The following is a 13,627-nucleotide window of genomic DNA, read 5'->3' on the forward strand; positions in this document are numbered from 1 at the left end:
AGTAAAACTGACATGAACCCTCCTGGCGTACAGAGGGTCATCGTTGAACACATAGTAAGAAGCCAAGAAGCTGCATCGCATCATCTTGCTCCTTCACGTCTCAGAGCCTTTTCAGGCAGATCTCCCTGTCCAACCAACGAGGTTGACTATGACACATGGCGTACCAACGTTGAACTGATGATGAATGACCCAGCTATTTCAGACCTGCATCGGTCTAGGAGAATCCTCGACAGTCTGCTGCCGCCAGCTACTGAAGTCACCAAGCACTTGGGTCCACAAGCATCCCCCGCAGCTTATCTCGAGTTGCTAGATTCTGCTTATGGAACAGTAGAAGATGGAGATGAGCTCTTTGCCAAGTTCCTGACTACGTTTCAAGACCCAAATGAAAAGCCCTCAAGCTACTTACACAGGTTGCAGGTAGTCTTGAGTACAGCAGTGAGAAGAGGTGGCGTATCTGCCAGCGAAGTCAACAGACTTCTCCTTAACCAGTTCTGCAGAAATTGCTGGGATAATGCACTTCTAGCTGACCTCCAGCTGAAGCACAGAAAGAACAACCCCCCCTTCCTTTGCAGAGTTGCTGTTGCTCCTTCGCACAGAAGAGGATAAGCATGCTGCAAAGGAAACTCGCATGAAGAAACACCTTGGTGCCTCCAAGCAACGTATCACGTCACATCTACAGAGTGCATGTGCCTATACGGATTCCAATGAGACTGAACAGTTGAAGAAGCAAGTTGCTGCTCTTCAAAGTCAACTCACAAACTTGAAGAAAGCAAAGACTGAAAAGAAGGACAAATCAGCTAATTCCAAAGTAGCTGCAGACAAAGAACGAACTACGAAAGGCAAGAGTCAAAGGCCTGAGAAGCAGCCAACCTTGAGCCGTAAGTCAATCAAGCCCCGGCCTTGGTACTGCTTCCAGTGCGGTGAAGATGGGCACATTAAACCATCATGTGACAATGAGCCAAACCCTTCACTTGTCGCAACCAAGAGGAAGCTACTTCAAGACAGGCAACTTCAGTGGGAAGCTCAACCCGCTTCATCGGATGAGGATCAGTTAAACGACTAGCAGCCCCTGTTGAGGGACAAATAGGAGCTGCAGGTGATGAGACCCGTCCCACCATAACCAAACAGAAAGCCTCACTGAAAAGTGCCCATACTAAAGACAAACCCATGAAACTTCCCAAAGGTTTAGTTGGAACAAAGTATACTGCCCAAGTCACCATTGCAGAACAAGAAGTGAACTGTCTCTTAGACACAGGGTCTCAAGTTACAACGGTCCCCCTGTCGTTTTATGAGCAACACTTGTCGAGTCAAGCCATTAAGTCCCTGTACAACCTCCTCGGAGTTGAAGGAGCTAATGGACAAGATGTCCCTTACCTGGGATACGTTGAACTGAGCATAACCTTTCCCAAGGAGTTTGTAGGGGTTGATACAGAAGTGCCAACCTTAGCATTGGTTGTACCCAAACTCCGTGCTGAAGATCAAGTTCTAATTGGCACCAACACCCTTGATGTCCTCTACACTGATTATGCTCAGAAGACACCTGCCCCACCCCAGCCTACCTCATTTGGCTATCGTGCAGTTTTAAAACTTCTCCAGCTCAGACAACAAGCTGAAGATGGAAATTTGGGATTGGTGAGACTACAAGGAAAAATGCCAGAAGTTGTTCCAGCCGGCCAGCAAGTGGTTCTCAACGGATGTATCAGTGTTCGTGGCTCCCAGGCTGACAAATGGGCCATCCTTGAATCCCCCTCAATGTCCTCCTTGCCAGGCGGCCTACTTGTGTCCAGCTGCCTGTTCACCCTCCCAACTGCCAGACACCACACCCAGCTGCCTGTGGTGATAAAAAATGAGTCGGGGCATGACATTACCATTCCCCCAAAAACGGTGCTGGCTGAAGTGAATACTGTTCAGCAAGTAATTCAGAAAGGACCTGCAGCAGCTGACCCCAGCCCTGCAGATAAGCCAGACAGACCTGAATTGAAATTCGACTTTGAAGATTCTCCCATATCCACTGAGTGGAAAGAGCGAGTGACCAGCAAACTGAACTCGATGCCTGAAGTGTTTGCACACCATGACCTCGACTTCGGTCACACCGACAAGGTCAAACACCGCATAAAGCTCAGTGATGAGACTCCTTTCAAGCAGCGAGCAAGACCTATACACCCCCAAGACCTTGAGGCCGTTCGAAAACACCTTCAGGAGCTGTTGAGTTCTGGTGTCATTCAAGAGTCGGAGTCTCCCTTCTCATCGCCAATCGTCGTAGTGAGGAAGAAGAATGGTGACGTAAGACTCTGCATTGACTACCGCAAGCTCAACCTACAAACTATCAAGGATGCATATGCTCTGCCCCACCTAGAAGAAGCCTTCTCCACCCTAAGTGGGTCGAAGTGGTTCACCGTGCTTGATCTCAAATCTGGTTACTACCAGATTGAGATGGAGGAAGAAGACAAGCAGAAGACCGCATTCGTCTGTCCCCTAGGCTTCTGGGAGTTTTGTAGGATGCCTCAAGGAATCACCAATGCGCCATCTACGTTTCAACGCTTGATGGAGTGTTGTATGGGCGACATCAATCTGAAAGAGGTCTTGGTCTTTATAGACTACCTAATTGTCTTTTCAGAGACATTGGAAGAGCATGAGAGCAGACTGCTTCGAGTACTGTCACGTCTGAAGGAATATGGCCTTAAGTTGTCACCAGAAAAATGCAAGTTTTTCCAGACTTCTGTTCGATATCTGGGCCACATCGTCTCCCAAGATGGAGTAGAGACGGACCCAGAGAAGATAAAAGCCCTTTCAACTTGGCCAGTTCCCTGTACCCTTAAGGAATTGAGGTCCTTTCTAGGCTTCTCCGGGTACTACAGGAGATATGTCCAGGATTACTCGAAAATAGTCAAACCTCTAAATGACTTGACCTCCGGTTATCCACCACTCCGGAAAGGTTCCAAACCAACAAAGGAGCAGACTGCCAAGTACCACAATCCTAAAGAGCCCTTCGGCAGTCGTTGGACAATCACCTGCCAGCAAGCTTTTCAAACCGTCATTGACAAGCTCACATCCGCTCCTGTACTGGGTTTTGCTGACCCCAAGCTGCATTACATCCTTCACACCGATGCAAATACCACTGGGCTAGGAGCAGCCTTATACCAGGAACAAGAGGGGAGGATGCGAGTCATTGCGTTTGCCAGCAGAGGGTTGTCACGGAGCGAGTCCAGGTATCCAGCTCACAAGCTTGAATTCTTGGCGCTCAAATGGTCTGTTACCGAGAAATTAAAGGACTATCTGTATGGCTGTCCGTTCACTGTGGTCACTGACAGTAACCCTCTGACGTACCTTCTCACAACTGCGAAGCTTGATGCCACAAGTTACAGGTGGTTGGCAGCCCTGTCAACTTTCTCTTTCAAACTTCAGTATCGTGCTGGCAAGCAAAACAAAGATGCTGACGGTCTCTCAAGACGTCCCCATGGTGGGCTGTCAGACGACTTAACATCACAGAAGGAGCGAGAGCGCATACAGCAGTTCACGCGACACCATCTAGCAGACCCTGAGATTGTACAAGCCATCTGCGAAAGGCATCTCATCTGCCAAAGAACAGACGATGATTCTGACGATATTGACCCCGGTATCACTCTGGTTGAGTCTCTTGCCATCTCTGCAGATGCCATACCAAGCAGCTTTGAACAAGAAAGTTCTTCTGTCATCCCTCATTTTTCAAGCGAGGAAATGAAGGAGAAGCAGAGAGCAGATCCCAGCATCAGAGAGATCATCTATCAGCTCGAGACTGGAGAGAAGCCCCCTCCTACTGCTAGAGCTGAGCTCCCCGAACTCCCACTCTTGTTGCGGGAGTGGAATCGTCTAGAGTTGAGGAGCGGAGTCTTGTATAGACGGAAGCAAGACGGAGCTCATCAAGCTTACCAACTTGTCTTACCAGAGGAGCTGCGGCCCCTTGTGTTGACAAGTCTCCACAACGACATGGGCCACATGGGAATTGATCGTACTCTCGACCTTGTGAGATCCCGTTTCTATTGGCCCAAGATGGCATCCGCTGTGGAAACCAAGATAAAGACTTGCAACCGCTGTGTTCGACGTAAAACCCAGCCAGAGAGAGCCGCTCCCTTGGTCAACATCAAGACCAGCAGACCATTGGAGTTGGTCTGTATGGACTACCTTTCTCTGGAACCGGATAGGAGTAACACGAAAGACATACTCGTGATTACTGACCACTTTACGAAGTATGCAGTGGCAATACCAACTCCGAACCAGAAGGCAAGGACTGTTGCCAAGACCCTCTGGGACCATTTTATCATCCATTATGGTTTCCCAGAACGGCTCCACAGTGATCAAGGTCCGGACTTTGAGTCCAAAACCATCAAGGAACTGTGCGAGCTCGGAGGAATCAGAAAGGTCAGAACAACTCCCTATCATCCGAGAGGTAATCCTGTCGAGCGGTTCAACCGGACCCTCCTGCAGATGTTAGGAACTTTGGAGAGTGAAGACAAAACCCACTGGCGGGATTTCGTAAAGCCTCTGGTTCATGCGTATAATTGTACCAGGAACGATGTTACTGGCTTTACCCCGTATGAGCTGATGTTTGGCAGACAGCCCAGACTACCAGTCGACCTAGCCTTTGGTCTGCCTGTCCACAAACAAAAGAAGTCACACTCGCAGTATGTGAGATCTTAAAAGTAATCTGGAGGAGAGTTACAGAGTTGCCACTCGTAATGCCCTCAAGACAGCGGAGAGAAACAAGAAACGGTTCGACAAACGAGTTACCGAATCCACTCTTGAAGTTGGCGACCGAGTCCTGGTCCGAAGTGTTCGCCTACGTGGTAAACATAAGCTAGCGGACAAGTGGGAATCCGATGTCTACAAAGTTGTAAAGCGTGCCGGTGATCTGCCTGTATATACAGTCAAGCCTGAGACCAAAGACCGCCCACTGCGCACCTTACATCGTGACCTGCTACTGCCTTGTGGGTTCCTACCAGCAAGTGAACCTGAAAAACCTGTCGCACCGAAGCCTGTCCGTAAACCTCGTACACGGCAGACTCCTGGTTCTGATGATGCACAAACAAGTAGTGTTGCAGATATGGAAACACCCTGTGTTATTGACGAGGATGAAGATATCCCTGTTCCTGTCCACCGGTTTACAGATCTGCAGGCCCCAGAGCCTGTTACATTCACTAAGGTGTATGAAACTCGTGGATGGAAGTCAAAGCAACCTCCTTGTGTTGATGCTGAAGAAGAGCAGCCAGGATCAGATCTAGACCCTACTACTTCATGTCCTTCTGTTGAACTGACTCCTGTGGATGAAGAGGCCCCTGATAATGTTCTAGTCGATGATGAAGAAGACAACCTACATGAATTAGACAACTTACCGGAAAGAGACAACCTACCTGAAGAAGTCATCTTGTCTGAGAGAGACTACTTACCAGAGGATCCACCTGGAAAGGAAACAACTGAAAATGACACACCACCTGATCTAGACTTACCTGAATGTAACTCACCTGATACTGTTCCACAATCCATGGAGGAAGTCCCTACCATCATGGATGAAGTGTTACCTGTATTGTCTGACATGTCAGAGTTGAGTGAAGAGGAGACACCCGAAGAGGAAAGACCTGAAGAGGAGAACCCTGAAGAGGAAAATTCTGAAAGAGAAGTAAGAACGAATGTACCTGAAGCAGTTACTGTTGAGTCCACTCCAGTTGATGCTGAAACTGCTGAAGCAGATGCAGTTACAGACACAGTGGAGGAAGCTGAATGTCCTGTCCGTCGTTCTGCTAGGATACAGCGAAGGCAAGAGAGAAATCAGATTAATAATTTCTCAGTGATTCAATCACTTTTTCAAGGCCTCAGTAATGCCTTTACAAGATTGTTGGATGGAGATGACCACATGTCCCTGACATCCCCCAACGTGTTGATCAGTCAGCCATTAAGATGTAACGGATGCAACGGGACGTGCACTAATTCAAGAGGGGAGGATGTAACCCAGGTCATGGAGACTGGTTACTAATGAAGAAATGGAGCAAGTCTACCTAACTTGATTTCCCCCTGTCATGCTGCTGACAAATAGTCAGCCAAGGCCATGGAGACTGACAGGTGAATTTCACCCAATCAGACGACACACCTCAACTGCTTGCCCCGCCCTTCTCTGCTCCCCAGTCTCACACAGAAGCTGCACTGCACTGAAGAAGTCCCCCATGACAGAGAGAGAGAGGCACAGAGCCCAAACAAACAGATCAATAATTAGAACAATAAATAAGCTTAAAAGCTAGATAAGACAGCACACACACCTTGCCCATCAACTCATAGATCCCTGAAGGCTGAGAATTAGTTTCTTCTAAACATTGGTGAGTTGCTACAAACTTTGTTAGCTAGGTATAGCCATGATGGTTAGCCATGAGAGTTAGCAGCTAATTGGCTAGAGCCACCATGTTATTCCAATGCTTTTCATGTTAGCACAATGTTTCGCTAGCAGTAGCACATTGTTCCAAGCTAACCTACCTGGTTAATTATATGGAATATAGTTTGAACAGAACTACTTTCTGTCATCAATGTAGATGGCCGTGTGTTGCTTTTATTTCAGTTTTGTACATTTTGTTACATTTTAGCCTTTGATAAAATAGGCTGCTAAGTAAAGGATACTTTCCACACCTTTCATTTCCTAGCTGTGTGTGACTGTGTGCTGGGGGTAGCTGCAGCATCACCATTCCTGGTGATTGAGAGCACTTTATTTGCATACCATTGGTGAGAAAAGCACTTTTGTTACAATGCATTTTATTTAAATGAGAATGTATTTTATTTTCATACTGAAAGAAGTTTGTTGTATTTTATTTTAATTAATTGAAACACACTGAACGGAAACACTGTAAAGAATTACTGTTAATTATAGTTCTTCATGCTGTCCTGTATGCATGCCATACAGGTCAGGTTTTTTGGATGAGGCCAGAGTTTAGGTCTACCAAGGATGGCGAGCGACTAACCCAGGAGGATTTGCATGCGAAGACCATCTTTGATTTTCCTTGGAGACATACTCTGCATCAAGTCTGTGTGTTCTATCAGTGTGGTAGGACAGAACTGAGCACAATCACAGAACTTGAACACTAAACAGTGAACACTGCACAACATTCAGTACACCACTACTACACCCCGCAGTGTGGTTGGACTGTCATTGAACTCACTCTCGCATTCATCCATTTGTGGTTTACATTGGGTTCATTGACTGTATTGACACTGTACTGAATTGATGTATACTGTGTTTTGAAATGAAGGTAATTGTAATTTCATTCTGTATTGGGATTAAGAGTTCATGGATCCATAGTTCATACATATTCATACTTACCATACAGTTAAAAGGATATTTACAATTAAAAAGATATCTATAGTTAAAAGGATACTAACTAAAAAGATACTTACCAGGGTGCACCCGAGGATAAAAACCAGTAGATCATAAAACTAGATTAAACCCATAGGTTCAAACCCATAGGACCTGTAGCATAAATTAAAGGGTACTTCACCCAAAATATTTAAAGGGTTTAATTTGAAAGATAATAGTGATCTAATCACTGACGTCAAGAGGTGACTACAAGTTACACTATTTGAGATCATCATTATTGTTGTTTACTGTTGTCTATGTCTGTATGTGTGTTTTTGGTACCATTCAATTTATTTACTATTTTCTATAATACAAGCCGGCCGTTCTTTATTACATGCTACATACTGGTGTGGTCTCATTTCAATCATTTTACTCTTTTATGCTCCCAGAGCCGAACCTAACTGAATACTAGTCCAGATTTAATACTTTATTGTTCTTGGTCATACGTCCATTATACAAAGGTATTACCGGTACACTTGTTACACAAGCATGCAACATTCTTCTGGTACTTTTCCAGGTAGTTGAGTGGATCGTTTCTGATTGTTGCTGCCTCTTGGACTGTAAACTCTTTGAGGTTAGCACTGGCCTCCATTCCAAAGTGGGAATCAATTTGTCGTTGGATCTTTGTCTTGAGAGTGGAGATCATGTCATATAGCTCACAGACAGTCCCATTCTGTCCCTCCAACTGCAGAACAACTTCATGGAAGATCTTCAGCACATTATTGAGGAAGACCAGGTAGACCTGTAGCTCAAGGAGTTTCTGTTCACCATGCTCATCCTTTTTAAGCAGCTGCCACAGTGCTTTTGGGCACTGATTCTCTCACAGTGACAAGAAGTAGCTCTTGATAGCTGCCCAGCTGTCATGTAGCCTCTTGACAGCAGGCCACAGACTCAACCATCTTGTGGATACCTTTCTCCCTACAGCATGATACTCCTCCACAAAGGCAAACACTGCTTTCAATGCGGTGTGCAGATACTGAAAAGTCACTAAATATTGTGTTCACTGCAGTCAATGTCAATATTCAACCTATCTGTAGCATGCTTTGTACAGTACTTACGTGAGCCATGCCTTTAGCTTCTGGAACACTGAGTTATTTTTCCCATAGTTTACACTAGCATTATCAGCAGTGTATGCTGAAATCATGTCCAGTTGCAGCCCTTTTTCTTATAACTTGCTTGTAATCTGGCAGTGTATGGTAGCAGATGTCTCATCATTATCCTCATAAAAGTCAAGTATCTTGCTTTTCAAACCCAGCTCTGCATCTGAAGCAACTGAAAAGAATGGAGTGTGGGCAGTTTTGTCAACTGGTGATTTTAACTGTCTCAAAAAACTCCACAGAGACAGGTGCAAGCACATCTGTAACTATGGATGCTGCCTTAGTATGACCGCATGCCATTTTCTTTGCAATATCAGAGTCTGGAAGTATGACTGATGAGGGCTTGCCAGTCTTCTGATTGATTGATTGATTGATTGAAGAATGTATTAACAGTTTGCAGAATTACAGTACATTTCAAGCACAAACTCAATACAAAGGCTGTTAACTGTGAGTGGACGACCCAATTAAGCATTACACTTGTTTCCAATAGGGTCCACCATGTTCAAATCATCAAAACATTTAGAGACGTACAAATAGACACTTCTATAGACAGAACAGGAATTCATCATAATCTAATAATCTGTATGCACTGTGTGGTAAACACTGGTTACTTCAGTTAGAAACATATACCAATTCCATATGCTACACCTTCATTCACCGCCAGTGTAGCCAGATGTGCTATAATATTATTATCATATTTGTGCGATGATTTCACCGTGTACGATATACCATCATCAATACTGCCAAAAATGCCCAAATGTACGATAATCTTGCTATATCACAAAAAAGTGGCTTTTCAAAATAAGTCAGTAAATGTGTCTCTACAGTCTACATCTGTACTTGGAGGCATTAAAACACTTTCCAGTCCAGTTCCAGTCTATAACATCCAGGAAGTTTCTGATTCCACGCAGCATAATTTAATGACCTTTTGACACAATGTCAAGGTCAAGTTTATGTACAGTATACGTATGTCCTGACTCCCAAGCTGGGCAATTCATTCCACAGCAGATAACAAAAGCTCAAAACAACACATTACAAACAGTAAAACATACATAAACAACAACAGACATTGAGTAGGAGTCTCAATCAAGGTTGTTTCTTAAAATAAATACGCTATTCTTTGTGAAATTACATATTTACACCTCTGATTTATCTTTTTTGGCTGTACGACACCCAGGCAGGTCACAACAAATTGTTCTATGCGAGGACGGTCAGACAAGAAGATGTATAGGTCTCCTGACCGGTGGAGGTTGTGGGGACAGTGGGACACGGACATCAAGGACAGACCAACAGCATTAAACAAAGGACACGTCCAGTGACAGGGGGCACAAACATGACACTGCTGTCAGGTACAGTATGTAACCTTGTACACACAAACGCTTAACCACTTTTTGTTTCACTTATTTTAGTTTTTTATATATTTCAATTGCTTGTAGATTGGCTATTTTATCTCTGTGTCATTTACGGAAAGAATCAACAAACAAAAGTTGAAAAAGAAAAAGTTGAAATGTTTTTGCCCGACAGTTACGACAAACACATGCACACACACACATGCACACAGACACACACACACGCACGCACGCACGTACATGCACATGCACGCCAGCATGGTACTGTACGTACACCTAAGATGGAATACAGAATGTATAATATTAATCTGCATGACCCTCAGACTGCTGTGTGGAGAAGATGACAGATGGTGGAACAGCAGACATGACGCTGAGAGCTTAGCTAACAGCGGCCCATTCGTGACGCTCATGCTGATTGGATATTGGTATGCAACGTATTGTCTGCATTCATTTTTGAGTGGTGCAACCACTCCTATAGACAGCTATGTGTATCCCTGGCTGTGTCCCTGGCTGGCTGGCTGCGTCCCTGTGTCCGAGCAGTGTCACTGTTGTGTGTCATTGTTGCGTGCGTGTGCCAATGTTGAGTCACTGTTGCGTGCATGAGCGTGTGCGTGTACACACACACACACACACACACACACACACACACACATTAACTGTATGATTTTGGGTGTGTCAGTACAGTACAGTACAGTACAGTACAGTACAGTACAGGGACCCCCACACGGTAACTCTGTAATTTCTCAACCATTTCGGACGAGGACCGGCTTGCTGGAACCGGACCGCCCCCCCGGGGACCCCCACGCGGTAACTGTCATTTCTCGACAGTTTCGGACGTGGGGCGGCTCGTAACGGTGGCCGCGTTCCTGTGGGCTGGAACTTCTGTGGACCCCCCGGGGACCACCACACGGAGTTGCACCACTCACTTCACACGGGTGTGATTTAATTTTTTAAGATATAACAGTCAGTGGCAACGCTTGGCCCACAAATTGAGTGATTTCAACGATCAAAAACATTAACCCTAGAACACTGAACCCAACTTTTGACACACCATCACTAATGTAAAATATTCCATGAAAAAAATACTTATCATCATCACCTTTATTTATACTCGGAAATACAGAAATACAGCCCTCATTTTCAATGTAGCCGAGGTAATATATCAAAATATAAAAAATAAATACATATGCACATGCCGGCACCTGCCGCTTGCCAACCGGCATATGCTGCCATCTGCCGCTTGCCGCCGGCACATGCCAGCACATATGCCGGCATATGCTGCCATCTGCCGCTTGCCGCCGGCACATGCCAGCACATCTGCCGGCACCTGCCGCCACCTGCCGGCACATGGCGGCACCTGCCGACACATGCCGGCACCTAACCCTAACCCTAACCCCTAACCCTAACCCTAATCCCTAACCCCCGGCCACGTATGTGTCTTACCCAGCAACACATGTCGGCGCCACGGGTGTGTCTTAACCGGCCACGTATGTGTCTTACCCAGCAACACATGTCGGTGCCACGGGTGTGTCTTAACCGGCCATGTATGTGTCTTACCCAGCAACACATGTCGGTGCCACGGTGTGTCTTAACCGGCCACGTATGTGTCTTACCCAGCAACACATGTCGGTGCCACGGGTGTGTCTTAACCGGCCACGTATGTGTCTTACCCAGCAACACATGTCGGCGCCACGGGTGTGTCTTAACCGGCCACGTATGTGTGTCGGAGCCATGTACTCATACTTGTTCATAACACCATACCATACAGTTATCCTGCTGACTAAAACTCTTTGAGTGAAGTGCTAATCGATGTGGATGTGTCTGTATCCATGCCATCAGACTTCCACTGATCCTGTACTGACCCAAGTAGTGCTGGAGACGACTTTGAAGTGCTTCATTAAAGTGTCACCTTGTCACTTCATTTCACATGATGGATGGATCGGTCCCGCTGCCATTCCACTCACATTGACCCCCACCACACCACCGGAGCACCAGTAGTGCAAAAGGAGCTGTACGTTTTAAGTTACTTTAGTACAATTTTCAGGTATACTTTTCTTTTTTTACTGTACAGTATTTCCAAATGTCAGTACCTTTACTTCTACTCCACTACAACTCACACTACATCTCAGACAAATTGTTGTACTTTTTGCTCCACTACAATTATTTGAAAACTTTAGTCACTACAATATACAATAGATTCAATTCAATTCAATCTTTATTGCAGACTCAGGCGAATCCATATCACAGTAAAAAACAACAATACAATAAATAAAAAGAATATAGAAAGACAGAGCCAGAGAGATAAGGAAAGGTTAGATTATTATTACAAAACATACATTAGTCACTTCAGCCCTACAGTACACGTCTTGTGAGCTCCTAGATCTGCTATTTCAAAAGATTGTAATGTATTTAGCAAACTTGAAATGGGACATTTCTGCATAATGAGTCCTTTTAGTTTTGTTCATGTATATTTTGATGCCCAATACCTTTGTACTCTTGTGTACATTTTGAACACCAGACTGTTGTACTTGTAACAGAGTATATTGATACCTTTACTATATATATATATATATATATATATATATATATATATATATATATACTTCTTTCACCTACGACCCAAGGCCTACAGAGAGAGGTGACATTTTGATTGGATGAGTTGGCTGTCACTCATTTCGTCCTCAGGGAGATATTGGTGTCAAGTTTTCTCCGGTCCGCCAACGTCTTGATGTCCCATGAAAGAGAAAGGTCAGGATCTCAATTGACAAGGTCCACTGTACCCACTTAACGATGTAGCCACTTTACGAGGCCTACACTCCACACAGTAATTAATCCGTCGCTGACGGGCGGAAACCTTGTATGTCCAAAAACATACATTTTCAGGAAATGAAAAACAAATTCCCATGGATCCAATGTATTTTGAATACATTTTCCTTTAGTCATATTTTTGTCATCTGAAAAGTTTATTTTAGTCTAAATTCTTAGTCTATATTTAGTCGACTAAATCTACAGTTGATTTAGTCGATTTTTATTTATGTTTTCGTGGTGCCTTGGTGGCATCATAATACCTGATTTTACACTTGATTGCATGTTGAAAACAGCCGATCTACAAGCTCACAATGTGTTGTAGTGTGCTGCGTTGTGAGCTTATACTGATCTCTTCTCCACTATACCTTTTTTTTTATTTGTTAACAAAATTGTCAATATATTATTCTTAGTCATAATAGCTTAGTTATTATTTCGTTTTCCTCAGTGAGATATTTTTTGTCATAGTTTTAGTCAAAGAAATCAACACAACTTTCACATGTATCAAAAACAGCAACAACTTGCAACAATTCACCTGATTCACTACATCCAATCGCACACTCATTCCATCTTCATACCGGCTATTTAAACTGGAGGTTTGCACTGCTCAATCTGCCTGCATGCTTGTTTGCTGCTGCACACACTGATACTGCTTCACTGCTGTCTGCTTAAACTTTTTCTGCTCACCCTCCTCCACCCCAGCTACCACCTGTCATTTTGGATCTGCTGTTTAGGTACGGGGATTCGGAGTCCCTATGGTTGGGACTGATGCGCTTGATCTGAGTACCTAAAAAGCAGATCATCGCCAAACCATAATAAATATATTGCTCATTTTATATTCAATAAATATATATTCCATCCATTCTTGGATTCTCTGTCCTGACTGAACAGATTTTCTTTTTGGACTGCATCCAAAGTAACCAACAAACGAACAACTAAGAAGGTCCCATCCTGTTCCCTCAGGTCCAGTGATGCCGGCTTCCTGGAGGTCCCCAAGACCAAGCGCC

This window comes from Electrona antarctica, assembly GCF_951216825.1.
Source record: "Electrona antarctica genome assembly, chromosome: 3".
Lineage (NCBI taxonomy): Eukaryota > Metazoa > Chordata > Actinopteri > Myctophiformes > Myctophidae > Electrona > Electrona antarctica.